Consider the following 14,022-nt stretch of genomic DNA (forward strand, 5'->3'; position numbering starts at 1 on the left):
GGTCGTCAGGTCGATTTCCTTTAACCTCTCCTTGTAGGACATACCTCTTAGCTCCGGGACTAGTCTTGTTGCAAACTTTTTCACTTTCTCTAGTTTCCTTACATGCTTGGCTAGGTGAGGGTTCCAAACTGGTGCTCCATATTCCAATATGGGCCTAACGTACACAGTGTACAGGGTCCTGAATGGCTCCTTATTCAGATGTCAGAATGCTGTTCTTAGGTTTGCTAGGCGCCCGTATGCTGCAGCAGTTATTTGGTTGATGTGCACCTGAGGAGATTTTCCCTGTGTTACACTCACACCAAAATCTTTTTCCTTGAATGAGGTTTGTAGGCTCTGGATCCCTAGACTGTACTCCGTCTGTGGCCCTCTTTGCCCTTCCCCAATCTTCATGACTTTGCACTTGGTGGGGTTGAACTCCAGGAGCCAGTTTCTGGACCAGTCTGTCCAGCTCCCTCTGTAGTTCTGCCTGGTCTTCGTCCGAGTGAATTCTTCTCATCAACTTCACATCATCTGCAAACAAGGACAATTTGGAATCTATCCCTTCCGTCATGTCGTTCACAAATACCAGAAACAGCACCGGTCCTAGGACTGACCCCTGTGGCACCCCGCTCGTTACCGGCGCCCACTCTGACACCTCGCCATGCACCATGACTCGCTGTCTTCCTGACAGGTATTCCGTGATCCACTGTAGTGCCTTCCCTGTTATCCCTGCCTGATCCTCCAGCTTCCTCACTAATCTCCTGTATCAAACGCCTTACAATCCAAGAAAATGCAATCCACCCACCCCTCTCTCTCGTCTTTCTGCCGTCACCCTGTCATAGAACTTCAGTAGGTTTGTGACACAGGATTCTCCGTCCCTGAAACCGTGCTGGCTGTCGTTGATAAGCTCATTCCTTTGTAGGTGTTCCACCACTCTTCTGATAATTTTCTCCATGACCTTGCATACTATACACGTCAGTGACACTGGTCTGTAGCTTAATGCTTCATGTGTCTCCTTTTTTAAAAATTGGGACTACATTTGCTGTCTTCCATATTTCCAGTACTCGTCCTGTTTCGATAGACCTGTTGGAGATTGTTGTTAGTGGTACACAAAGCACCTCTGCTCCCTCTCTTAGGACCCATAGAGATGTTATCCGGCCCTATCGCCTTTGAGGTATCTATCTCGCTTAACAGTTTTTTCATCACTTCTTCGGTTGAATGTATTGTGTCCAACACTGGTGTACCCCCACCTGTGTGTGTGTGTGTGGGGGGTGTAGGTGTGTGTGGTGTGTAGGTGTGTGTGTGTGTGTGTGTGTGTGTGTGTGTGTGTGTCTGTGTGTGTGTGTATGTGTATGTGTGTAGGTGTGCGTGTGTGTGTGTAGGTGTGCGTGTGTGTAGGTGTGCGTGTGTGTAGGTGTGCGTGTGTGTGTAGGTGTGCGTGTGTGTAGGTGTGCGTGTGTGTGTAGGTGTGTGTGTGTAGGTGTGTGTGTGTGTAGGTGTGCGTGTGTAGGTGTGCGTGTGTGTAGGTGTGCGTGTGTGTAGGTGTGTGTGTGTGTAGGTGTACTCACCTATTTGTGGTTGCAGGGGTCGATTCATAGCTCCTGGCCCCGCCTCTTCACTGATTGCTACTAGGTCCTCTCTCTCCCTGCTCCATGAGCTTTATCATACCTCGCCTTAAAACTATGTATGGTTCCCGCCTCCACTACTTCACTTTCTAGGCTATTCCACGGCCTGACTACTCTATGACTGAAGAAATACTTCCTAACATCCCTTTGATTCATCCGAGTCTTCAACTTCCAATTGTGACCTCTCGTGTCTGTGTCCCATCTCTGGAACATCCCGTCTTTGTCCACCTCGTCTATTCTGCGCAGTATTTTATATGTCGTTATCATGTCTCCCCTGACCCTCCTGGCCTCCAGTGTCGTCAGGCCGATTTCCCTCAACCTTTCTTCGTAGGACAATCCCCGTAGCTCTGGGACTAGTCTTGTTGCAAACCTTTGCACTTTCTCTAATTTCTTGACGTGCTTGACTAGGTGTGGATTCCAAACTGGTGCTGCATACTCCAGTATGGGCCTGACGTAAATGGTATACAGAGTCTTGAACGACTCCTTACTGAGGTATTGGAACGCTATCCGTAGGTTTGCCAGGCGCCCGTATGCTGCAGCAGTTATCTGATTGATGTGCTCCTCAGGAGATATGCTCGGTGTTATACTCACCCCCAGATCTTTTTCCTTGAGTGAGGTTTGCAGACTTTGGCCATCTAAACTATATTGTGTCTGTGGTCTTCTTTGCCCTTCCCCAATCTTCATGACTTTACATTTGGCGGGGTTAAACTCAAGGAGCCAGTTGCTGGACCAGGCTTGTAGCCTGTCCAGGTCTCTTTGTAGTCCTGCCTGATCCTCATTCGATTTGATTCTTCTCATTAACTTCACATCGTCCGCAAACAAGGACAATTCTGAGTCTATCCCTTCCGTTATGTCATTCACATATACCAAGAACAGCACAGGTCCTAGGACTGACCCCTGTGGAACCCCGCAAGTCACAGGCGCCCACTTTGACACCTCGTCACGTTCCATGACTCGTTGTTGCCTCCCTGTAAGGTATTCTCTTATCCATTGCAGTGCCTTTCCTGTTATGTGTGCCTGATCCTCTAGCTTTTGCAGTAACCTCTTGTGAGGAACTGTGTCGAAGGCCTTCTTGCAGTTCAAAAAAATGCAGTCGATCCACCCCTCTCTCTCTTGTCTTCTGTCACCTTGTCATAAAACTCTAATAGGTTTGTGACACAGGATTTTCCCTCCCTGAAACCATGCTCGTTATCAATTATACACTTGTTTCTTTCCAGGTGCTCCACCATTCTCCTCCTGATGATCTTCTCCATGACCTTGCATACTATACACGTTAGTGATACAGGTCTGTAGTTTAGTGCCTCATGTCTGTCTCCCTTTTTAAAAATTGGGACTACATTTGCCATCTTCCATACCTCGGGGAGTTGCCCAGTTTCAAATGATGTGTTGAACATCTTTGTTAATGGTACACACAATGTCTCTGCTCCCTCTTTAAGGACCCACAGAGAGATGTTGTCTGGTCCCACCGCCTTTGAGGTGTCAAGTTCGCATAGCAGCTTCTTCACCTACTCCTTGGTTATATGTACCTCATCCAGCACTTGCTGGTGCACCCCCCTGTTCTGATTTCCTGGAGTCCTACTGGTTTCCACTGTAAATACTTCTTTAAATCTTGTGTTGAGCTCCTGACATACCTCCCGGTCGTTTCTTGTGAATTCCCCATCACCCTTCCTCAGTCTGATTACCTGGTCCTTGACTGTTGTTTTCCTCCTGATGTGGCTGTACAACAGCTTCGGGTCAGTCTTGACTTTCGATGCTATGTCATTTTCGTATTGCCGCTGAGCCTCCCTTCTTATCTGTGCATATTTGTTTCTTGCTCTTCGGCTAATCTCTTTATTTTCCTGAGTTCTCTGTCTTCTGTACCTTTTCCATTCTCTAGTACACCTAGTTTTTGCCTCCCTACACCTTTGGGTGAACCAAGGACTCGTTCTGTTCTTCCCATTATTTCTGTTTCCCTTGGGAACAAACCTCTCCTCTGCCTCCTTGCATTTTGTTGCCACATAGTCCATCATTTCTTGTACTGGTTTTTCTGTCAGTTCCCTCTCCCACTGAATGTCTTGAAAGAAGTTCCTCAAGCCTGAGTAGTTCCCCCTTTTGTAGTTTGGTTTTTCCCACCCTATTCCTGCTGCTCTCTCCACTTGGAGCTCAACTATGTAGTCGAAGCAGAGAACCACATGATCACTAGCTCCCAGGGGCCTTTCATACATGATATCCTCGATGTCAGAACTACTCAAAGTGAATACAAGGTCCAGTCTTGCTGGTTCATCCTCTCCTCTCTCTCTGGTAGTGTCTCTAACATGTTGATGCATGAGGTTTTCCAGTACCACATCCATCATCTTGGCTCTCCATGTTTCGGGACCCCCATGGGGCTCCAGGTTTTCCCAGTCAATCTCCTTGTGATTGAAATCACCCATAACTAGTAACTTTGCTCCCCCCATGTGTGCTCTCCTGGCCACCTCAGCTAGTGTGTCGACCATTGCTCTGTTGCTCTCATCGTATTCTTCTCTTGGCCTCCTGCAGTTCTGTGGTGGGTTGTACATTACTGCAATTATCACCTTATGTCCCTCAGACTGGATTGTTCCTACTAAGTAGTCCCTTTCGCCCGTGCCATCCATTCCTTCCATTTTCTCAACCCCCCACTGGTTTTTAATGAGCAGTGCAACTCCTCCTCCCCCTCTCCTCCCTCTGTCTTTCGTGAGGATTTGATATCCGGATGGAAAGATTGAATCTGTTATTATTCAGGTGAGTTTTGTTTCTGTGAGTGCTATTATGTCTGGGGACGTCTCCTTGATTCTTTCGTGCCACTCCTCATACTTATTTGTTATTCCATCTGCATTTGTATACCACACCTTCAACTTCTTTTCTAAGATTGTGGTCTGGGAGGTGTATTGGGGTTGGGGAAGTGGGACACCTGATAAGGAACTATGGGTGGTTGCTGTGGGGGTGGAGTTTGTAATGCAGTGGGTGGGGGCATTGGATGTGGCATGGGTGTTTTGGTTTAGAGTGTTTGGTTGCACTGGGGTTGACTTGGTTGGGAGGCTTCTATAGGAAGTTGTGAGGGAGGCTGTATTTGATCTTCCTGTGTCTGGGATCTCCTGTCTGTCTTCTCCATCCCCTCTCTTTCCTCCTTTCGCCTTTGTACCATCTCTCTCTGTTTCTGCCTTTCTGCTTGTGTTCTGTCGCGGTCGAGATACACCTTCCTGTATGTCGGCATGTCCCTTAATCGTGCTTTCTCCTGCAGGATCCTGTTCCGAGTTGATTCTGCCTTGAAGGTCACTTTCACTGCCGGGTTTTTTTTTTACATACCCCCCTATTCTCCGAAAATTTTCCAGCTGGGTCATGTCGTCTTCTCCTATTGCTTTAATGATGCTTTCAATTGCTTTTTTTTCCCCTTGTTTTCTTGCTTCATATGTTTCCCCTTCAACTTCCTGGAGCCCATACACAAAGACTGACCTCACCCTTTCATTCTCCCACTGCATATCCCTGTGTATTCCCTCATTCAATTTGATTTTCTCCATTGCAGCTTTCCTTTCTTCAGTTTCACTAGCTAATGTACTTGGGCTCAGTGACCTGTCATTTTCCCTTCTCGGCTTTCCCTGGGCTCTGCTGTGGTCTGTTAGGGCCTCCACATATAGCTTAGCTCTTTCATTTACTACAGTCTCCACTGATTGAGCTTCTACATGCAGTTTTGCTCCTTCTTTCCCTACAGTCCACTTATTTGTGACTGAGGTAGCAGTGTCTGTTGTCAATCCTAAAATGTTCTTTAGTTCTTAAGGCTGTTTCAGATTTTTCAGTTCCTCTTCTAAACTCTGTATCCTGGCCTCTGCTGCTTTGACTTGCACCTCCCACTTCATGCTAAGTTCTTCTAGTTTCTTTTCCCGTTTATGTTCCCTTTTTGTGAGCTCTGCTGCCCAATCTTCCTTTGCAGCTTCCTCCTCCTGTCCCTTGGTTTTTCTTGTTGCTCTCTGGCAACCCATTTTTGTTTTATCCTGATTGCCTCAGAGTGGGAAATCTATGTAATTCTGTATGTTAGGTTAGTATTGTGTATGTCAGAGTGTGGGGGGGGTAAGGTAGAGGAGGAACTATGGCTATGTGGGAGAGTAGTGGGGAGGGGGAGTGGAAAGGAGAGTGAAGCAAGTGGGTGAGTGGGAGAGGGAGAGGGGGAAGGAGGGAGAGGTGGTGAGGGAGAGGGGGAAGGAGGGAGAGGTGGGGAGGGGGAGGGTGAAAGAGGGAGGGGAAGGATCAGGTGAAGGAGTGACATGTCGGTGCGGGAGGGGGAGTGCATGTGTGAGTCTGGCAATGTGTGTGTGTGTGTGTGTGTGTGTGTGTGTGTGTGTGTGTGTGTGTGTGTGTGTGTGTGTGTGTGTGTGTGTGTGTGTGTGTGTGGGTGTGTGTGTGTGTGTGTGTGTGTGTGTGTGTGGGTGTGTGTGTGTGTGGGTGTGTGTAGGTTGTGTGTGTAGTGTAGTGTTTGTGTGTGTAGGGTTTGTGTGTACTGTGTGTTTGTGTGTATTGTGTGTGTAGTGTGTGTTTGTGTATACTGTGTGTGCGTCCTATATGTAATTGCAGCGGTCGAGACAGCTCATGGCCCCACCTCTTCACTAATTGCAACTAGGAGGTCCTCTCTCCCTGCCCTATGAGCTTTATCACACCTCGTCTTAAAATCGTATATGGTTCCTGCCTACACTACTTCACTTTCCGGACTATTCCACTTCCTGACAACTCTCTGACTAAAGAAATACCTCCTAGCACCCCTTTGACTCATCTGAGTCTTCAATTTCCAATTGTCACCCCTTGTTTCTGTGTCCCATCTTTGGAATATCCTGTCTCTGTCCACCATGTCAATTCCTCGCAGTATTTTGTATGTCGTTATCATGTCTTCCCTGACTCTCCTGTCCTCCAGTGTCGTCAGACCGATTTCCCTTAGCCTTTCTTCGTGTAACAGTCCCCTTAGCTCTGGAACTAGTCTTGTTGCAAACCTTTGCACTTTCTCTAATTTCTTGACGTGCTTGACCAGGTGTTGGTTCCAAACTGGTGCTGCGTACTCCAATATGGGCCTGACGTACACGGTGTACAGTCTTGAACGATTCCTTACTGAGATATCGGAACGTTATTCTCAGTTTTGTCAGGCGCCCATATACTGCAGCGGTTATCTGCTTGATGTGTGCCTCAAGAGATGTGCTCGGTATTATACTCATCCCAAGATCCTTTTCCTTGAGTGATGTTTGCAATCTTTGGATACCTAGCCTATACTCTGTCTGCAGTCTTCTTTGCCCTTCCCCGATCTTCATTACTTTGCGTTTGGAGGGGTTAAATTCAGGGATTCAGTTACTGGACCAGTCTTCAAGCCTGTCCAAGTCTGTTTGTAGTCCTGCCTGATCCTCATCCGATTTAACTCTCATTAACTTCACATCATCTGCAAACAGGGAAACTTCTGAGTCTATCCCTTCCGTCATGTCGCTCACATATACCAAAAATAGTACTGGTCCTAGGACTGACCCTTGTGGAACCCCGCTAATCACAGACACCCACTCTGACACCTCGTCACGTACCATGACACGTTGTTGCCACCCTGTCAGGTATTCTCTGATCCACTGAAGTGCCCTTCCTGTTATGTGTGCCTGATCCTCTAACTTTTGCACTAATCTCTTGTGAAGAACTGTGTCGATGGCCTTCTTGCAATCCAAGAAAATGCAGTCTACCCACCCCTCTCTCTCGTGTCTTACTTCCGTTACCTTGTCATAAAACTCCAGTAGATTTGCGACATCGGATTTGCCTTCCCTGAACCTGTGCTGGTTGTCGTTTATAAGCTTCTTCCGTTCTAGGTGCTCCACCACTATCTTGATAATCTTCTCCACGACTTTGAATACCAAACACGTCAGTGACAACGGTCTGTAGTTTAGTGCCTCGTATCTTTCTTAAAAATGGGGACTACATTTGCCGTCTTCCGTAACTCAGTTTCCCAGTTTCTAGGGATGTGCTGAAAATTGTTGTTAGTGGTGCACACAGCGTCTCTCCTGATGTGGCTATACAACAGCTTCGGGTCAGACTTGACTTTCGTTGCTATGTCGTTTTCGTACTGTCGCTGAGCCTCCCTCCTTATCGATGCATACTCATTTCTGGCTCTCCCACTAATCTCTATTTTCCTGAGTCCGTTGTGTTCTATACTTTTTCCCATTCTCTAGTGCACTTAGCTTTTGCCTCCCTACACCAAGGGCTCGTTCTGGCCTTCCCATTGTTTCTGTTGCCCTTGGGAACAAACCTTTTCTCTGCCTCCTTCCATTTTGTCACATACTTCATAATTTCGTTTACTGATTTTCGTACCAATTCTCATTCCCACTGAACCTCCTGTAGGAAGTTTCTCATACCTGTGTAGTCTTCCCTTTTGTATTTTATCTTTTCCCATCCTACTCCTGTTACCCTCTCCTCTTGTAACTTTACTATGTATTCAGAGCCCAGAACCACGTGATCACTAGCACCAAGCGACCTTTCATATGAGATGTCCTCGATGTCCGAGCTACTGAGGGTGAATATGAGGTCCAGTCTTGCTGGTTCATCCTCACCTCTCTCTCTATGTTAGTGTCCATAACATATCAATGCATGAGGTTTTCCGGTACCACATCCATCATCTTGGCTGCCCAATGTTTCGGAACCCCCATGTGGCTCCAGGTTTTCCCAGTCAATTTCCTTGTGATTGAAATCACCCATAACTAGTAACTTTGATATAGCCGTGTGAGCTCTATGGCCACCTCAGCTACTGTATCCACAATTCTCTGTTGCTCTCTTTATACTCTTCTCTTGGCCTCGTGCAGTTCTGTAGAGGGTTGTACATCACTGCAATGACTATCTTATGTTCCCCAGAATGAATTGTACCTATGTAGTTCCTTTTACCCGTTTCTTCCATTCCTTCCATTTTCTCAAATCCCCATGGGTTTTTAATGAGCAGTGCAATTCCTCCTCCTCCTTTGCTCCCTCTATCTTTCCTCAGGTTCTGATATCCGGGTGGGAAGATTGCGTTTATCGTCCCGGTGAGTTTCGTTTCTGTGAATGCTGTGATGTCTAGGGATGTCTCTGTGATTCATACCACTCCTCATACTTAATTGTTATTCCATCCGCATTCGTACACCAAACCTTCAACTTCTTTTCTAAAACTGTTCTGGGGAGAACGTTGGGTTTGGGGGAACAGAAGACCTGGTAGGGAACTATGGGAGGTTGCTGTTGGGGTGGAGTTTGTAATGAGGGTGAGGACAGTAGCTACGGTGTGTGGGTTTTGAATTAGAATGTTTGGTTGTTATTTTGTGTGTGTGTGTGTGTGTGTGTGTGTGTGTGTGTGTGTGTGTGTGTACTCACCTAATTGTGGTTGCAGGGGTCGAGACTCAGCTCCTGGCCCCGCCTCTTCACTGATCGCTACTAGGTTCTCTCCCTCTCTGCTTCCTGAGCTTTGTCATACCTCTTCTTAAAACGATGTATGGTTCCTGCCTCCACTACTTCTCTTGCTAGGCTATTCCACCTCCTGACGACTCTATGACTGAAGAAATACTTCCTAACGTCCCTGTGACTCGTCTGAGTCTTCAGCTTCCAGTTGTGACCCCTTAATTCTGTGTCCCCTCTCTGGAACATCCTGTCTCTGTCCACCTTGTCTATTCCCCGCAGTATCTTGTATGTCCTTATCATGTCTCCCCTGACCCTTCTGTCCTCCAGTGCCGTCAGTCCGATTTCCCTCAACCTTTCCTCGTACGACATTCCCCTGAGCTCTGGAACTAGCCTTGTTGCAAACCTTTGTACTTTCTCTAACTTCTTGACGTGCTTGACCAGGTGTGGGTTCCAGACTGGTGCTGCATACTCCAGTATGGGCCTAACATACACAGTGTACAGTGTCTTGAACGATTCCTTATTAAGGTATCGGAACGCTATTCTCAGGTTTGCCATGCGCCCGTATGCTGCAGCAGTTATTTGGTTGATGTGTGCCTCCGGTGACGTGCTCGGTGTTATGGTCACCCCAAGATCTTTCTCCCTGAGTAAGGTCTGTAGTCTTTGTCCACCTAGCCTATACTCTGTCTGCGGTCTTCTTTGCCCCTCCCCAATCTTCATGACTTTGCATTTGGCAGGGTTGAATTCGAGAAGCCAATTTCTGGACCACGTCTCCAGCCTGTTCAGGTCTCTGCAGTCCTGCCTCATCCTCATCCGATTTAATTCTTCTAATCAGCTTCACATCATCTGCAAATAGGGACACTTCAGAGTCTATTCCTTCCATCATGTCGTTCGCATATATAAAAAAATAGCACTGGCCCTAGAACTGACCCCTGTGGGACCCCGCTCGTCACAGGCGCTCACTGTGATACCTCTTAACGTACCATGACTCGTTGTTGCCTCCCTGTCAGGTATTCCCTGATCCATTGCAGTGCCCTCCTTGTCAAATGCGCCTGAACCTCCAGCTTCTGCACTAATCTCTTTTGAGGAACTGTGTCAAAGGCCTTCCTGAAGTCCAGGAAAATGTAATCAACCCACCCCTCTCTCTCGTGTCTTACTTCTGTTACCTTGTCATAAAACTCCAGAAGGTTTGTGACACAGGATTTGCCTTCCATGAACCCATGCTGGTTTTCATTTATAATCTTGTTTCGTTCCAGGTGTTCCACCACTCTCCTCCTGATAATCTTCTCCATGACTTTGCATACTATACAAGTCAAGTCAGAGACACAGGTCGGTAGTTTAGTGCCTCGTTTCTGTTTCCTTTCTAAAATATGGGGACTACATTTGCTGTCTTCCATTTCTCAGGTAGTTGCCCAGTTTCAAGGGATGTGTTGAAGATTGCGGTTAGGGGCACGCACAGCATCTCTGCTCCTTCTCTAAGGACCCACGGGGAGATGTCAGCTCCCATCGCCTTTGAGGTATCAAGGTCACTTAGCAGCTTTTTCACCTCCTCCTCGATTGTTCGTATGTCATCCAACACGTGTTGGTATATTCCCTCTTGATATTCCCTTCTGTGCTGTCTTCCCACAGCCCTTCCTGTCTCTACTGTAAAAACTTCCTTAAATCTCCTGTTTAGCTCCTCGCATACCTCCTGATCATTTCTTGTGAGTTCTCTACCTTCTGTCCTCAGTCTGATCACCTGGTCTTTGACTGTTGTCTTCCTCCTGATGTGGCTATACAACAGTTTCGGGTCAGTCTTGATTTTCGATGCTATGTTATTTTCATACTGTCGTTGGGCCTCCCTCCTTACCTGTGCATACTCGTTCCTGGCTCTGCGACTAATCTCCCTATTTTCATGTGTTCTCTGCCTTCTGTACTTTTTCCATTCACTATTGCACTTTGTTTTTGCCTCCTTACACCGTCGGGTAAACCAGGGGCTCGTTCTGGTCTTCCCATTGTTTCTGTTGCCCTTGGGAATAAACCTTTCTACTGCCTCCTTGCATTTTGTTGTTACATATTCCATCATTTCATTTACTGGCTTTCCTGCCAGTTCTCTGTCCCACGGAACCTCCTGCAGGAAGTTCCTCAAACCTATGTAGTCCCCTCTTTTATAGTCTGGTTTTACCCTTTCAGTTCCTGTTACTCTCTCCACTTGCAACTCTACTATGTATTCAAAGCACAAAACCACGTGGTCACTAGCTCCTCGGGGACTCTCATATGTGATGTCCTCAATGTCTGAACTGCCCAGGGTGAACACAAGGTTCAATCTTGCTGGTTCATCCTCCCCTCTCACTCTGGTAGTGTCCTTAACATCTTGGTGCATGAGGTTTTTCAGCACCACATCCAAAATCTTGGCTCTCCATGTTTCGGGACCCCCATGTGGCTCCAGGTTTTCCCAGTCAATCTCCCTGTGGTTGAAATCCTCCATAACCAGCAACTTTGCTCTGCTGGGGTGAGCTCTTCTTGCCACCTCAGCAAGTGTGTCCACCATTGCTCTGTTGCTCTCTTCATATTCCTCTCTTGGCCTCCTGCAGTTCTGTGATGGATTATACATCACTGCAATGACCACCTTGTGCTCCCCAGACTGAAGTGTACCTACTATGTAATCCATTTCTCCTGTCTCGTCTATGCCTCCCATTTTCTCGAATTTCCATCGTTTTTTTAAGAGCAGAGCAATCCCTCCTCCCCCTCTGCCCCTTCTATCTTTCCTCATGATCTGGTATCCTGGTGGGAAGATTGCATCTGTTATTGTCTCCGTGACTGCTGTGATGTCTGGGGACTTCTCATTGATTCTTTCTTGCCATTCCTCATATTTATTTGTTAATCCATCCGCATTTGTGTACCAAACCTTCAACTTCTGTTCTAATACTGTAACTGTGGTCCTGGGGGAATACTGGGGTTGGGAGAGAAGGAGCCCTGGTGGGGGCCTGTGGGGTTGCAGTGGAGGTGGAGGAAGAGCTCCCATAGGGGGTTGCTGTAGGGGTAGGGTTCGTGGTGCAGGGGGTGGGAACAGAGGGATCGGTGTGTGATGGTTTAGATTGTTCAGTTGCCTTGGGGGTGTTGTGGTTGGAGTCCTTCTGCAGGTGTTTCTGGGGGGTGTGCTTGTTCTTCCACCTGTGCTTGGGTTATTCTGCTCTTCTTTGTCGTTTCTTCCCATTCCTCCTTTCGTTTTTGCACTCTCTCTTTCAGTATCATCCTTTCCTCCTTTGTTCTGTCTCGATCGAGGTACACACTCTTTAACTCCTGTTTGCCTCTCAGCCGTGCTTTCTCCTGCAGGATCATGGTTCGAGTTGATTCTGCCTTGAAAATTACTTTGAGAGGCCGTTTCCTTCTCTCTGAACCACCTGATTTTCCGAAAATTTGCCACCTGGGTCATGTCTCCCTCGCCTATCACCTTCGTGTATTGTGTACTGTGCATACATGAAAAGAAGTACATGCAATAGATAGCCTCCATCTAAATCATGAGATCGTCTATCTCTTGAATAACATCAACTACAGTTCAATTACTCAGACTCCTGTCTAAGTACTTGAGGTTAGCATTGTATCAGAAGCCTCATCCCCCGCCTTCCACTCCCTCCGTCCACACTTAAAACGTGTAAAACTAGTTGAGGAGAGTTACTGTGCAGCACCTTTCAACATGCATGTAGACATCATAAGAAAGTTCGTTTTTTTTTAATTATATTTCTGTTTTAGTTATTATATTTCTTTTTTTAGTTATTATATTTCTGTCACTCTTTTTATTACTACTTATAACACACTGCTGCGGCGTCCTCGGGTGCTCCGATGTCACCCGATCGTTTTGGATAGTTCGGTTCGTATAGGATGCCCATATATCTCATTTACTTGATTGTGGCTATGTAGAAGGTTTGATTTTAATTCTATGTCGTTTTCATATTTTTGTGCCTCTGATTTCGTCCTTTAGTATTTGTTTTGGCTCTGTTGGTGGAAGTATGCTGATACCACTCTCACCAACGTCTTCAATGATTTGGACATTAAGAACATAAGAACATAAGAATGTAGGAACGCTGCAGAAGGCCTACTGGCCCATACGAGGCAGGTCCTTATCAAAACGACCTCTACCTAAAGCTACCCAAGAAATAACTCCCGTACCCCATGACACCAATCAAACCCAGCCCCTCCCACTCATATATTTGTCCAGTCTCTTCTTAAAGCTACCCAATGTCCTAGCCTCTATCACCCCACTGGGAAGACTGTTCCACGCATCTACAACTCTGTTAGAAAACCAGTACTTACCTATGTCCTTTCTAAATCTAAATTTATCCAACTTATATCCATTATTTCTGGTTCTTACCTGGTTCGACACCCTCAGTACTTTATTAATATCTCCCTTGTTTATGCCTGTCATCCACTTATACACTTCAATGATATCTCCCCTCATTCTACGCCTCTCCAGAGAGTGGAGATTTAAGGCTTTAAGTCTATCTTCATACGGGAGGTTCCTTACACAGTAAATCATTTTAGTCATTCTTCTCTGTATGTTCTCTAATGAGTCTATGTCCATCCTGTAGCAAGGGGACCAAAACTGAGCAGCATAATCTAAATGAGGCTTCACTAGTGATGTATAGAGCTGTAAAATAACTTTTGGACTTCTGTTACTTATACTTCTTGAGATAAATCCAAGTAATCTGTTGGCCTTGTTGCGCACACTAAGGCACTGCTGTCTTGGCTTTAGATTTCTGCTTACCATGACTCCCAAGTCTTTTTCACATTCTGTATGATCAAGCTCTACTCTACCTAGATTATAGCTTCGAGGGTTATTTTCATTACCAAGGGCAAGTACCTTACACTTATCCACATTGAACTTCATCTGCCATTTTTCAGACCAAATCATTAATTTGTCCAAATCGTCCTGGAGTTCATTGATATCCTCCTCAGAGTGAATTATAAGGCCTATCTTTGTATCATCAGCAAACTTACTCATGTCACTCGTAATCCCTTCATCAAGGTCATTAATGTAAATTATGAACAAGAGAGGGCCTAAAACTGATCCTTG

Source organism: Cherax quadricarinatus, chromosome 20 (genome assembly GCF_038502225.1).
Source record: "Cherax quadricarinatus isolate ZL_2023a chromosome 20, ASM3850222v1, whole genome shotgun sequence".
Classification (NCBI taxonomy): domain Eukaryota; kingdom Metazoa; phylum Arthropoda; class Malacostraca; order Decapoda; family Parastacidae; genus Cherax; species Cherax quadricarinatus.